The 13,156-nt window shown below is 40.9% G+C and overlaps 1 long non-coding RNA gene across 3 annotated transcripts in view; it reads right to left on the bottom strand.

The window, feature by feature from the left end:
• The window catches only part of LOC122194366, a 47,442-nt gene that overhangs the window by 29,879 nt on the left and 4,407 nt on the right, over window positions 1-13,156 (bottom strand). The window contains exon 1 of one of the 3 annotated variants that reach the window (XR_006177237.1): window positions 8,248-8,385. The exons of 1 other annotated variant lie outside the window; for it this stretch is intronic. This is a non-coding gene — a long non-coding RNA (uncharacterized LOC122194366). One more of the 3 variants, XR_006177238.1, reaches the window with a different exon arrangement.

Raw genomic sequence — 13,156 nt, 5'->3', positions numbered from 1 at the left:
TATTTTTTTTTCTTGCTTATTCTCATCTGAAAGGTAGATTCTATTGAAGGGTTTGAGAGTAAATACATCCAGCTGTTGCTTGAGTTATGAAAGGCTGGAAAAAAATATGCTTTTTCTACTATAAGAAAACGTTGCCTTTCTCTACACAGCTCGGAATGCCTGCTCTATTAGATTTGGCATATACATTATTTTTATTCTGCAACACACATTGGTATGTGATAAAAAAAAAAAGTGACAAAAATCACTTCTGATTGTACTCAGTCTCCCCAAACACATATCCAAGTGCAATGCATTTCCACTCCCTTTTGAGATTACATTCTTAGTTTCTTTTACTCTACGGGTCAGTTTCACATGAGCAGGCAGCCAGGCCATTATGTGCTGATTTGTGTTGGTTCCTATCCTACCGGGTGGTAAAAGCCTCCCATTAAACGCTTAGCAACTTTTCCTTCTGCTGACCTCCAGAGGCAGGTGAGTGCTCTTAGCATCTCAAAAGAGTGAGCTTCTGCACCCTCAGCTTCAGACGTGGTTGCCTTTAAAGTAGTTTTCAGGACTGCCTGTTCCCTTTTTCTGCCAGAGACATCAGTGAAATAAAGCACTGAATCTCTGCCAAAAGCATAATGGGCAAAAAAGCCATGCTCAAGCTTTGTGTCAGAATAGGGATGACCCACGCAGTCCTGCTGAGTGCATGGGGAGCTTTCGCTGTTACCTGAGAGTGAAGTATGAACTACCAACCTAAAAGCTTTTCTCTCCATAACATACCAGAAAAAAGTCCACCACAATAAGGGAGATCAGCCCCAGCCACACAGTACAAAACATGCCACATTCCTGCAGTATATGTCTGTCATTTAAAAAAAAAAAAAAAAAAAAAAAAAAGGAAAAAAAAAAGGAAAAAAAAAAAGGATAAGAGGGACAGGGATTTGTACCCTGAGACCTTGTCTGCATCCCTGCAAGTGTAGACATCAGAGTAGGGCACTCCAGCTACAAAGGGCAAACTGGAGCCAGGGAAAGGGTGTGGTGAAGAGCAGGCATGTTCAACAGTTCTTTATTTCTACAGCTGTATAGGAAATCTTAGTTGTTGGCAGACTGCCTTGGCAAGGCACACCTCGTCACCCTTTCGGTGCAGAGAGGAAAGAAAAGATAAAGGAAGCTAAGTAAGAACCCTCTGCGGATTTAGCGACCAGTCCACCTGGAGCCAGAGGAGGGATGAAATGTGGTGTTTGAGTATCTCCTTTACTGTGGCTATAGGCTAGAGATTTCTGCTCTACACTTGAATTGAGGAATAGCTGTTGGCCTAAGTGCTGGAACAGCAACATCATTAGGACGGTGAAACATACAGACAGGCTAGATGCTTCTTCCTTCTCGGCATGGGAAAGAGCTCAGCTGAAATATTCTGCCCCATTTGGACGCTGCACTCCACAGATGGAGCCAAACGGAGATAGTCTTGAGGATAGCAATGGAAACTAATCACAGGTCCAGAAAACCTGACATAGAAGGAAAGATTGAATAAACTGGGGCTTTTTAGAGAAAAGGATTGAGAAGAGACTTGATAACAGTGCGTAGGACTGAAAAAGAAAGAAGAACAAACTGTTTTCCAGGCCTTGCGTGGACAGGATGAGAAGCAATATGCTTGAACTGCAGCACAAGAAATATGGGGGAAAGAGTTCTCTAACAAAGAAGAAAAAAAAAGCAGAGGTCATTATGGGTGGTATTTAAGAAAATATCAGACAAACCTCTATGAGAAGCGATGTTAGTTTAATCAATTCTTCCTTGGTACAGGGAATGGACTTTATAACATTCATAAGACTTTTGCTTGAGAAAATGCCGAACGAGAATTGTTGTAGGTTTTTTTTGTTTGTTTTTTAATTTAAAATAAAGAAAGAAAGAAAAAAAAAGGGCCTGAAGAGAGAGAGCTGCATGTGAGAAGCCCTGTATGTGTGCAAAGGAACCAGGAGACTTCTGACCACCCCTTGCTCATGTGAATCCTCACCCCTGATGACCAGCCCATAGACAGAGGAATTCTTCCAGAATAGGCCACCATCCTTTTCCTGTCGGCCAGACATTGTCCTTACCCTCATTTGACTGCAGGAAGCACATTCTGGTGAGCAAGGCAGTTTAAGGAATGCAGGCATGTTAATTATTAGAGCTTCAAAAGATACAAGTTCCACTGGGCTGAATTCCAAAGCTCTGAATTAAATGAAAACTTCATCTTGATCTCCCTTAGCCCGCAGTGTGTTTTTAGTGAAAAAATATATATAAAAATACACACAGATGCTTTATCAGTGCAAAACAATAGCACAAAACATTAGAAATATAATATCATTTTTAAAGCAAAAGCTTTTGGTGGGCACTACTCCTTCAACAAGCTTCCTCTTCACTGCTGTTATAAAAATTTAACAAGAAAATGTCATTGTAATGTTTACACTGCTCTCCATTTAAACAGATGTAAATACATCTCCACTTCCTCTACTGCTTGTTAGGAAATCACATCTCAGTTCTTGTACTGTAACCACTCTATGTAATGGGTGCCACTGAGATTCTGAAGGACATAAGTAAAATAAAAAAAAAGATAATTTCAAAGTATTTCAGAAATGAGCTCCCCTGCCTGTAGCTTCCCATATTTCCACACTGCAGTTTCTTCATGTTTCTGCTCAGTTTCTTGCAGGAGAGTACATAAAACTGTTATTCTGCTGCTTGCTTCCCTCTCTGTCTAAGAAATCCTGTGAGAGAAGCAAGAAAAACATCAGATGTGTTCTTTCTCTGGCTGCTGAAAAGCTTTTATTTTAGACAGCAGAGTTAGAAAAGGCAGCACAAATACTTCTGCTCCTCTGCCTACTTAAGTTAAGAGAGCACAATCCTGGACAGAGATTCAGAATTTGGTCTGTCTTATCTATTGTGATAAACATGGGGTTTATATTATGATTAAGCATCAGATGGCTCATCCAATAAGATGTTAGATCAGACAGTATTTAAGGAAATTTGGGTGTCTGCACAAAAGGAAGAATAATTCTCTCATGGGAGCCTGAATGCCCAGCTACCATCAACAGCTGGATACACTATAAAACAGCAGAATCTCATTCTGTACCCAAAAAAGTTGTGTGGTAGTTGTTTTTTCCCCCCATTGAATAAGAGCGGAAATCATGGGAAAACTGACTCAGCTATGGGGGCACACTTTAGTTCATGCAGAGAAGAAAACTTCTCCTTGCTAGTCCATGAGTGCAAGCTGTCCAAGTGAGAGAAGGTGCAAAGCACCAGGTTTTTCTACTCTTTAGACACTCAGCTTGTTTTCTGAACTACCGCTGTTAAATAAGTGCCTTTGCTAAAGGTTAAAATCTCTGCTATTCACTGCTAGACTGTGATGTGTCTCTTCTCAAGAGGGCTGTGGTACATCTTTAGATATGCCACAATTTACAAGTCAGAGCTCCTTAACTACTACACTTCTGTTTCTACCTTGTCAGATGGTCTGGGGCAAGTCATCACAACCTTCTGGGCCCTACCTTCCCCACATGTGAAATGGAGTTAATGAGACTTCTTTGAAGCCTTTACAAATGGATGACTGAAAAATGCTACTTATCATTCTCAGCTAATTTCTCCAGCAGTTCTTAAAATTGCTTAGAACCCATCTCACAAAAGTTCAGCTCATTTTAAAAAAGACAAATCAGAAAAATTACAGCAGCTCTGACTCAGAAAAATCAGGTCCAAAACTAAGAATCCAATGAAAGTCCTGAGTTTTTCATTTAATTAAAGTACAGACAGCTAACTCACATCCCACTTCTTACCTCACTAACGACTAACAAGAGTTCCCCAGCATCCAAACAAGGCAGGGTTTGCCGTATGGAGGGAAAAGAAAAGCTAGAGGGAAGTCTCTCTGGGATCTATGAAAAACATAGATGATATGCTTTCAGCATGTTCCAAAAACATAAAGGATGAAAAACTGCCTTTCAATATAGCTAAGAGTTCAAGTACTATGAGAGCACCATTAAAATACACATCTATATTGCACCACTGAGGCAGAGCATCACAGGATACATCAGTGTTTTACTTCACTGGTTTTAATACAGGCACTGCTATGTCCTGGCTGTGCTAGGGCTACCTCCTTATGGCTTTACTTTTGCTGTCTAAATGTATACGTGAGTGCTAGAAGTACAATTTGGTGTATAGAAAAGAGATTATAAGAAAAAGTTATTTAAACAATAGCAAAGGATAATTATCCAATCAAATACAAAGTTATCTCCACAATTAAGAATGACTGTGCAATTGTAAAAACAAAAACAAAAAAATAGACCCAGTATTTATCAGCACAGGCTTTTATAGTGGGGCTGAAAAGTGAAAACCTATGCAACCTGGATTAGTCAACCAGCAGTGCTGGCTGCAGTCTTGTGGATTCACCTAAAGGAAAAGAAGACAAGCACCATTTGGAAACACATTGTGCACCTGCTGTTCTGTGCACATAGCACTGTAAACCAGGAGACAAACCACCAAATCTAGCTAGGAAAGGTTTGAACCAGGTCTTTCAAGAAAGCAGAATATTCTATCTGCAGCAAAGTGGAAAATCACTGATATGCACTGCAGTACTGCACACCCAAAATGCACTAGCTATTTTTAGTAGTTTCATGTACAATTGGGGCCCGTGTGATCATTCTGCATATATTCACCTGTGTATTCAAACCAATGATTCCTTAATGAGATTTACAACACTTTAAACACTGGTAGACTTGTGAAAGATAGCTGAATTCCTCCTCTTTTTTTCATGAAAACAGATAGATGGGTAGAGATACTATCACAGTCCTGGCTCTGAGAAAACAAGCAGTTGTGAGTTCATGATATGAGAGAAGCCTCATGGGAGTAAACCCTTATATAAACACCCCAACGATGGGAAAAGCTTTGCCTGGGGCTCACATCCTCTCAGATAGTGAAAGTCAATCAGCCATGAGACAAAAAAACCATAGGAAATCAGGCTCCATTAGTTCTTCTGCCACAAAATTACTTGTTTAACAAAATGGCTATTCCAGGCATTCTGAAGAAATGCACTGTGGTGTAGGCATGTGCAAGTCTGGATGACTTTTTTTCCCCTTTTTCACTAAGTGCTTTTCTTTTTATTAAACTATAAATTGCTTACCTAACTCACTATGAAATGTCCTCACTGCAGTAAATAGGAAGACAAATAAAACAGTGACCTGTGAAGCACCCAACATGAGAGCCGAGCAAATGTTTGCACAACCAAACCGTGACACAAGTCTACTGAGAGCAACAAAGAATGAACAATTTAAACCTCTTGCCTACTTAGCCAAAAAGTGATGCCTTACTTTTTAATGAGTAAATCTTTAGCAGAAAAAAACATGCCAAAAGTCAAGCTATTCGGAATTTTCCTTTCAGCAGTATATTGTGTCCTAAAATTTTCTGCAGTTGTTTTGTATACTGAAACATCTGAAACCTGATTTATCATCAGAGGGCCAGTCTTAAGAATTCAGCTGGAAAAAGAAACAACAACCCAACAAGTCTATTTTGATGCCTTACAGCTGGTCACCTTACAATTAAGGCATACAAAGTCATCAGTGATTTTATTTTTAATCATGCATGCATAACTCTATTGCTTATTGGAATTCTTACTCCATTTGGGAGAAGAGGAAAGTTAGTCACAAAACTCCCTCTTCTTGACAGTAAACTTTCTTGAAACACTGAAGCAAATTACAAAACTGTAATAGTCTACCCATCAATTTCTGGATTTAACACATATGTATACAAACACACCCTTAGAATAAACAAAACTCAAATAAAAACTCCATCACAACGCCCTGGAAATCTGCAATACATGACTGCATCAGCTTTCATAACAACATCCTAGACACTTTGACCACAGTCAAGGAATTGAATCTTTTTGGGTTCCCTAGGATTATTAGGCTGAAAAAGTAAGGCCTTCTCTTGTGGCCTGTTAGTAGGCTTTACATTGGTTTATATTTTTCAGATCTGCATCAAGAAACAGGTTAGACATTCAAAAAAAAAAAAAAAAAAACACCAAACACAACCATCCCAAGTTCACCTCAAACCATTTGGCCAGCAACATAAATCTTACCTGGTTCTGGCTGAAAAGCCTCATTAAACAGGAGGGTGAAGGAAGCAGCAAGTCCTGTATATTAAATACGACCACTGGAATGGGTAAAGATTCACCCACTGTTCAGGACAGCAATCACTCCAAGGATTCACCACTCTCCCATGCCCGTCATTATTACAGTTCTTCCTCATCTTTTCATCCCATTTTTATAAAGAAACTGTTGAGTGCTGCAGTCACACAGCATGGAACAAATGAATTTCCTTGGGTGAGTCCCTTCTTCATATTGTTTCTGGTTCTGGGAGGACAGCAGGAAAATAATTTCTAGCTACATCCAGACCAAAACTCAGGTGGAGTAGTATTTTCTTTACCCCTCTTAAGCCCCACTCTGACAATATTTTCTCTTCTCTGGTTTAAAGTCCTTCTTCTCTTTCTTTCTGTCTCTTTTTGAAAGTCTCTGCAATGGTTCCCTTGGCACCTTAAAAACTGCTTTAATTTCCTGCCCCCCTTCCCTCAGGCCCATGACATTGGAACTGCTTTCAGCTTGTTCCCCTGCCATGGGAACTGCTTTGCATATGCATATGTTAGATGATAAATATCTCTCTTCAATGTTTACAGATCATTCATCAAGCCGACCTGTAATCACCTGACATTCACTCTTGTCTTATTTTAGTCTCTGCAGTGATTTTTACTGGTATGTTCCCTAATCAATCATCTTTGCCTGTAAATGGCTAATTATCACCAGACCTGTCACCAGCTAAATCCTGTGGTATCTGAGCATCATTACTGTCAGTCCCTTCACTATTTTTTAAATCATGTGACATCATATTCACTTAAGCTGATTTCATACTTTGTATCCTACATATTCCATGTTCCTCCACTGATTTCGGCCACTATGTAAAAATAAAACAGTCAGCTGTGATGAGTTCTGCCAGTGACATAAACAAGCACTGTGACTGGAATGGAAATAGCTATATGTAGGCACATATAAACTGAGAAGAGAAACAATCTGTAAGAGTCAGGCATCCTGGGAAACATGAATTAAGGGCTAAGTGCTCCAAGGCAGATATCTGATCCTGCACATTCCAGGCTATCTGGGACCTTGATCCTCCGATTCCCTCCATCCCCCTCTTGTATATCTGTAAATAACGTTTCTGAATGTGAACCACCCTGCATCTGGCACAGGACCGCATATGCCAAGCTGGCTACACCCTTCCCCTGGGGCATAAGGTCATGAATCATGATAAACACAGCAGTATAGGAATTTCACACCATATAAAGCGATTGCTTACAAGTAGCAGCAGTGATTACTCCAAAAACATTTCAGAAAAAATAAGGGAAAAAAGTCAATTAGATATGCAGACACTGTAATTAGGCTGTAGCCACCACTTATCTCTTTACTCAGCAGGCTTAGTTTTCTCTTCTGCTGCTGCTTTTTCTCCAAGGAAGCTTAACCCCCTGCAATCCTACCCAGTGGACAAACAACATTTAAATTCTCTGCCCCTGCAGCACAGAACTCTAATTCAATTCCTTTCCCTGCTCCCCAGGAAGAAACAAGCTGAGTGGGTTCCTTGTGGGGTACATTCATTCTGCTTAGTAGCTTGAGACTAGTCAGACTTGGAGAGTGTCCAAACTATTCCATCTCGTAGCTCTCCCTTATGCAATTGCTCCAAGCCTAATCCTATTGAGAGCAGGCTGTCGGAAGAGATCCAGCCCTCGTGGGTCTGAGTGTCTTTCTGATGCATGGCACGGATGGCCAGCCATACAGAAACACCCCACATTTGCAAAGATGTGGAGAACAGCTTTTCACCAGCCTCCCTGTTCTACCCAGCTCACGGGCAGACGATCTGCGTGGGAGCACACACAGCTGGAGCACAGGACCAGCTGCTCAGTCCCAGCTCAGATGTAGGAACCATGGTATAAATTAAACACTTCTGCAGCAACCCTTGAGGTAGGCTCACCTTGTGCGTTTTTCCACTCCAGCTTAGATGCAGGTACCACCATAAAGTGGGAAATCTTGATGCCTAGTTGCAAATCACACACCTGCCTTTAAGGCCTCTTGCCCCACACAGGGAGGTGCAACTCACACCATGCTCACCCCTCTGTGCAATCAGCTGTGCAACACCAGGCACAGATTTCTACATGACGAGCACAAATCTCTTTCCCTCACTCTCAGTCTTTTGGCAGGAAAGTTTACTTACAGGCTCAGGCTTTCTACATTTAGAAAATCATCTTCAAAGCTGCAAATTGCATGCAGGGACTTTCCAGACCCTTCAGTACTATTAGTAACAGCAACAGCAGGAGCATGTATCCTCCTCCATGTGTTCCTTTGGGCTCATCTTAAAAATACCCTGAGCACAAAAATAAGTCACGCCTGAAGGTCAGTTAAAACGAAATCTTCCAAATGGTGTTGAATGTGCCCTGATAGATGCAGCTGAGAGGACAGGCTGGGGTTTATTCTCAACACCTTTCATATCTCTCAGTACTTATGCTGATGGCAAAGAGGAGCCAAAAGCAAAAGATTCCAAGGGGGGCACACATCACAGATCTCACTCTTCTGTGTAGAGAAAACAATACCTACAACTTTCCTTGCCATTCAGCCATAGGAAGAGTCCAGGTGCTGCTGAATTTACAGGTTCTCAGCAAAGAAGTCTGCTATGGACCAGCTGCCCCACTGGTGCCATCATCTGCAGCTGGATTACATATATAGCACATGGGAGACTGCTAGCATGCATTAATTTCAGATTTCTATTTCTTCTGACAAATAAAACCCTTTTATTGTTTTATTTCTCTAAATACATTCTGGACATTTGTATTTGTCCTGTGCAGCTGTGAGAAGCTTCCTTCACTTCATATAGAAGTTACACATCTGTTACATTTGCCATCTGCTATATTCACAGAAAAGTGTAATACATGAAAATAGAATGGAGATAGGAGCAGACTAAATGAAGGTAGAAAATTAAAATCTTTGTTCCAGAGCAGAAGAAAGTTATTGATTTTAGTACTTGCTATTCACTAGTAAGCTTGATGATTTTATGGTTTCCAACTCTTTACCCTTTCCTGTTTAAATGTTCTCCCTTATCAGCCACTTGGAGTCTAAGGACTTTCAACACTGCCTTAATTCTGTCTCACCCTCTTTTATGTTCTCTTGTCAAGACAGCCATTATCTACTTGTCTTTCTATCTGTGGCTTATTTGTTCTGTCAAGCCAACAACCTTCTCTTTGTCAGCTCCCCTAGGTCACATCTGAGACTTATTCCATATGTGTAACTACATATAAAACCAGTGACTTTAAGCCCACCTGCAGAGCCCTCTGCCTTTTAAAAGGACATACCTCACATCTCCTGTACCTGCTCAGTGAACATTACAGCAACTTGTATTTCCCCTATGTGGCAGTCCTTGGGTTGTGGTTTTCCTGGAGCAAGAAAAGTCTAGCCATGTCTAGACTGTTCAAACTAATAGGGCCTGGGAAGATTATGGTAGGCCTGGGCCATAGAACCACAGAGGGTTGGAAGGGACCTCTAAGATCATCTAGTTCCAACTCCCTGTTATAGGCAAGGATACCTCCCTCTAGACCAGGTTGCTCAAAGCCCCATCCATCCTGCCCTTGAATGCTTCAAGGAACCTTGTGGAATTGGTTGTATGGCCTCTGCCATGGTTTTGGTTTAGATCTGCCAACGCTCAGCCAGGCAATACAAGGGCACATTTCAAGTTTGGGCACTGGGGGATCATTTCCAATGTTATTCGAGAGAGAAACGTATTTAGCCACATGGGTGTGAGCTGTGCCATGTCAGCATAAAGTAGGATAAATCCTAGCAAATGCTACTGTAAATACCAGTCCTTCCAAAGGGACTGCCTGAGATGCTTGTGTGCACTGCTTACCCCACAGGGGATCTCAGCCATGACTAAGGTCTCAATGTCTGAACCTCGAAACCTGAACAGCAGCGGTGTTTTGCTATTCCTGAGGTCTTATGGGTGCTTGAGAAAGTTTCTGCTTCCTCCCGATCTCATATTACTTTCCTTGTCAAAACATTGCTACATCATGCTTTCTTCATATCCCCAGTGCAGAGATGAGCTCAGTGATTCTTCCCAACACCAGTTCTTAAATGCTCTCATCCCATGATATAAAGGAGAGTGGTTTACAAAACAGTATTTATACCCATGCCCTCATTCTGTTGCAATTTAACACCATTTTCAGAGTTGTGCTGAGATCACTGATGGTATCATGTGCAAACAGGACAGTAAATTATAAATCCATCATTCGCCTTTAAAAGGCACAAAAGCACAGACACACAGCAATCCTAAGTCCATGTTTTTGTCAAGCAGCAAAAGGCAAAGCAGTTTTTAAGCTTCTGTCAAATAAATGCTGCTGTGAGAATGTCTGTATATTTGAAATGTCTAATATTATTTCAGTTATCTTCCTCTTAAATCTCTACTTTTTAATTATTTTTCCAAATAAAGTTTGAAATATTCACAAAAGCTAATCATAATTAAGTTTGCAGAAAGACATATTTAAAAGCTGCTAAAATTAAGTTTCAACAGCCACTATATTTTCAGGAATGGTTACTTCAGTTACCAGGTTTGGATCCACCATGATAAATCTACACAGGAGTAACTTTTCCACAGTGCACCCAACACAGAAATGTCAACAACTCAGGCTCACATGCAGATCAAGCTGTAAGGGGTACTGGAGATTTTCCATTTAGAAAGTACTCTTTGCACTACCAGACCTGAAGTGAGTAGAAGAGCTCTTTCACTCAGTTTCTCAGGGGAAGTTTGCAGCCTCTGCATTTGACAGATCTGAATAACTCTGCTGCTCCATTCCTGAAGTGCTGATGCAATATTTTCTCTGGAACTCCAGGAGAGAAAGTCCAAAGTAAGAAAATTGTAGATTAAATTTTGGTGGCAATAAATCAGAGCACGAGAGCTTAAGACAAAAAACTCAAATGCAATTGATTTTTCTGCATAGATACTACCTACCCATCCCCACCATTTGTTTTCACTGATGTAGAATATTGCTGTAGAAATGCCATTACAAAAGGAAGCAGCATCAGCGAGGATATCAAGTTTTCGTCTGGATTTGTGTCTTGGAAGGTCAACATATCTGCAGTGATCCAAACCATGTGCAAACAGCATCTGACACTAAATCCTAGTCATATTCACTGTTGTCACAGCAAGCCACTTTCACTGCCCCTCCAAGACTTTCACAAGACAGCAGTCCCTTAAGAAAAACACTTGCAATACGCAAAACAAATTACTGTAAGAAAGTATGAGAAAATGTCAGCCAATGGTCCAAGCACACAAAGGAATTATGTGGACGTATCTATGATTTTTAAAAAACTAATTTGCCACCTCCTTCCAAGTTTCCTTGGCCCAGTGCTCCCTGCAAGCCATCAAACTGAACACTCAGCTCAGATCTGCAGGATGGGTAGAACACACAGAGTCCCAGATATGCTACCATGCGTATATACACAGGTGGTCTGTGATTTTTGTGCTGAGTTAGTTGGAGTCACCCAATCAAAGTGCAAAACTCTTGGCATTACCTGACAGAGCAAAGCACTACAGGAGTATAAGAAACACAGGATGCAAAGAAAACAGGATAAGCAATGGATGAACCTCAGATGACATAAGCTTTCTCCAGGATGTTCAGAAAGCCGTGGAAATTCTAGTGACCTGTGTCAATGCTTCTGGTTAATCACCTGCCAAATGTTAGCTATGATTCTAACTAGGAACATCTCAGAATCAGAATTATTTCTGATAATTGTTTCTGCAGTAAAACAGCATTCACAGGCTGAAGTACATCTATTACTCTGCATCCTTTCTGGAAGGCCTGTCAGCAGTTCAGTGTTCTCAGCATTACTGCTGTTTTATTTCATTTTTATAGTTAATTTCTTAAAATGGACATTAAAAAAAAAGAATAAGCTTGTAAGTACTAAATTATACAGGACTGAATTCAAAGTTCTGGTTGAAATTGCATAGGACACTGATTTCGGACTTGCCACACTTCCCTATTAGCTTTCTTAAGGTTGCTACATCAGCAAAAGTCCTTCAGAAGCACAGACCAAATGCAGAACATGCTTCAGCTACAAGAACTCTGCTTAGCATGACAGTAAGGTAGTTTTGCAGTTACAGATTACAAAAATTATCTGGTTCCAGCTGCTTGTCAAGCTTACAAACTACATGCCTGTTCTCTCTTAGCAAGAGAAAATGCAGACTGACTGGAGCTGCATTCACTCTGCCTGGTTTTAGGACCACATAGAATTTACAGCCAAATTACAGGCCTCTAAAAATAGGAGGTGATAGCACTGACAATAGCAAAACCCAGGCAGTGCAAGACAGACTGCTATAAATACAGCAAATCCAAAAACTGCAGGTATGGCTGGAGCGCTCCCAAGCAGACTGAATCATGCAGATGATATGGGCTGCTAAAAGCCCTGCAGTACGCTGGTATTTGCACCTACAGTTTGGTTCTTTTAATTCTGGGCTATTGCCAAGCTACGACTTACCTTCTGTCTCTAACTGCAATCTGTTACTTCTGTTTGGTCTGCTGTCTTTCTTTGGCAACGCATTAGTTTGGTCTCATTATGTACTGCTCAGTTCTCTACTCTAGGAAAGAACCGGGCCTTCCTACCAGTGAGTAGTGCTAATCTTTTTTTCATAGTTCAGAAGTTGCACAGGGGCCATCATCATCCCTGGGCTGCTGCTGTCCCTTCACAGTCTCGGCTTTTGGCAAAGGTTTGTAGTGCTCTAACTCCTTAAAGTCCCTTGTCCTCTGTCTAATCCCCAAGATTACTTAGATAAGGCAGAGGGAAAAACATTCCACTCTACTGAATAGACCCCATCTTACTGCAAGTTACGTTTCATACACTTCTGTTAGATACTTTCTACACTAATTGCAACCTTAAAAACCATTCCAGCATCTTCTCTACCCAGAACGTATAGAGAAATCTTACAGAAATTCAGAAGAAAGATTACAGGGAAGGGAAGAAGGAGCATGGCTACTGGAAACTGACAAAATGAAACTGGTTGGGCAGAAACACATAAAGAGCTATAAAAAACTGGTGAAGCTGGTGGTGCTTTTCCAGGGAACACAGGTTGCGAATCTGACAAA

Source organism: Lagopus leucura, unplaced genomic scaffold (genome assembly GCF_019238085.1).
Source record: "Lagopus leucura isolate 7727_CA_CO unplaced genomic scaffold, USGS_WTPT01 Super-Scaffold_73, whole genome shotgun sequence".
In the NCBI taxonomy this organism is placed as follows: Eukaryota; Metazoa; Chordata; class Aves; order Galliformes; family Phasianidae; genus Lagopus; species Lagopus leucura.
Note: the sequence above shows the minus strand (reverse complement) of the source record. Positions and strands in the feature narration are given on the sequence as shown.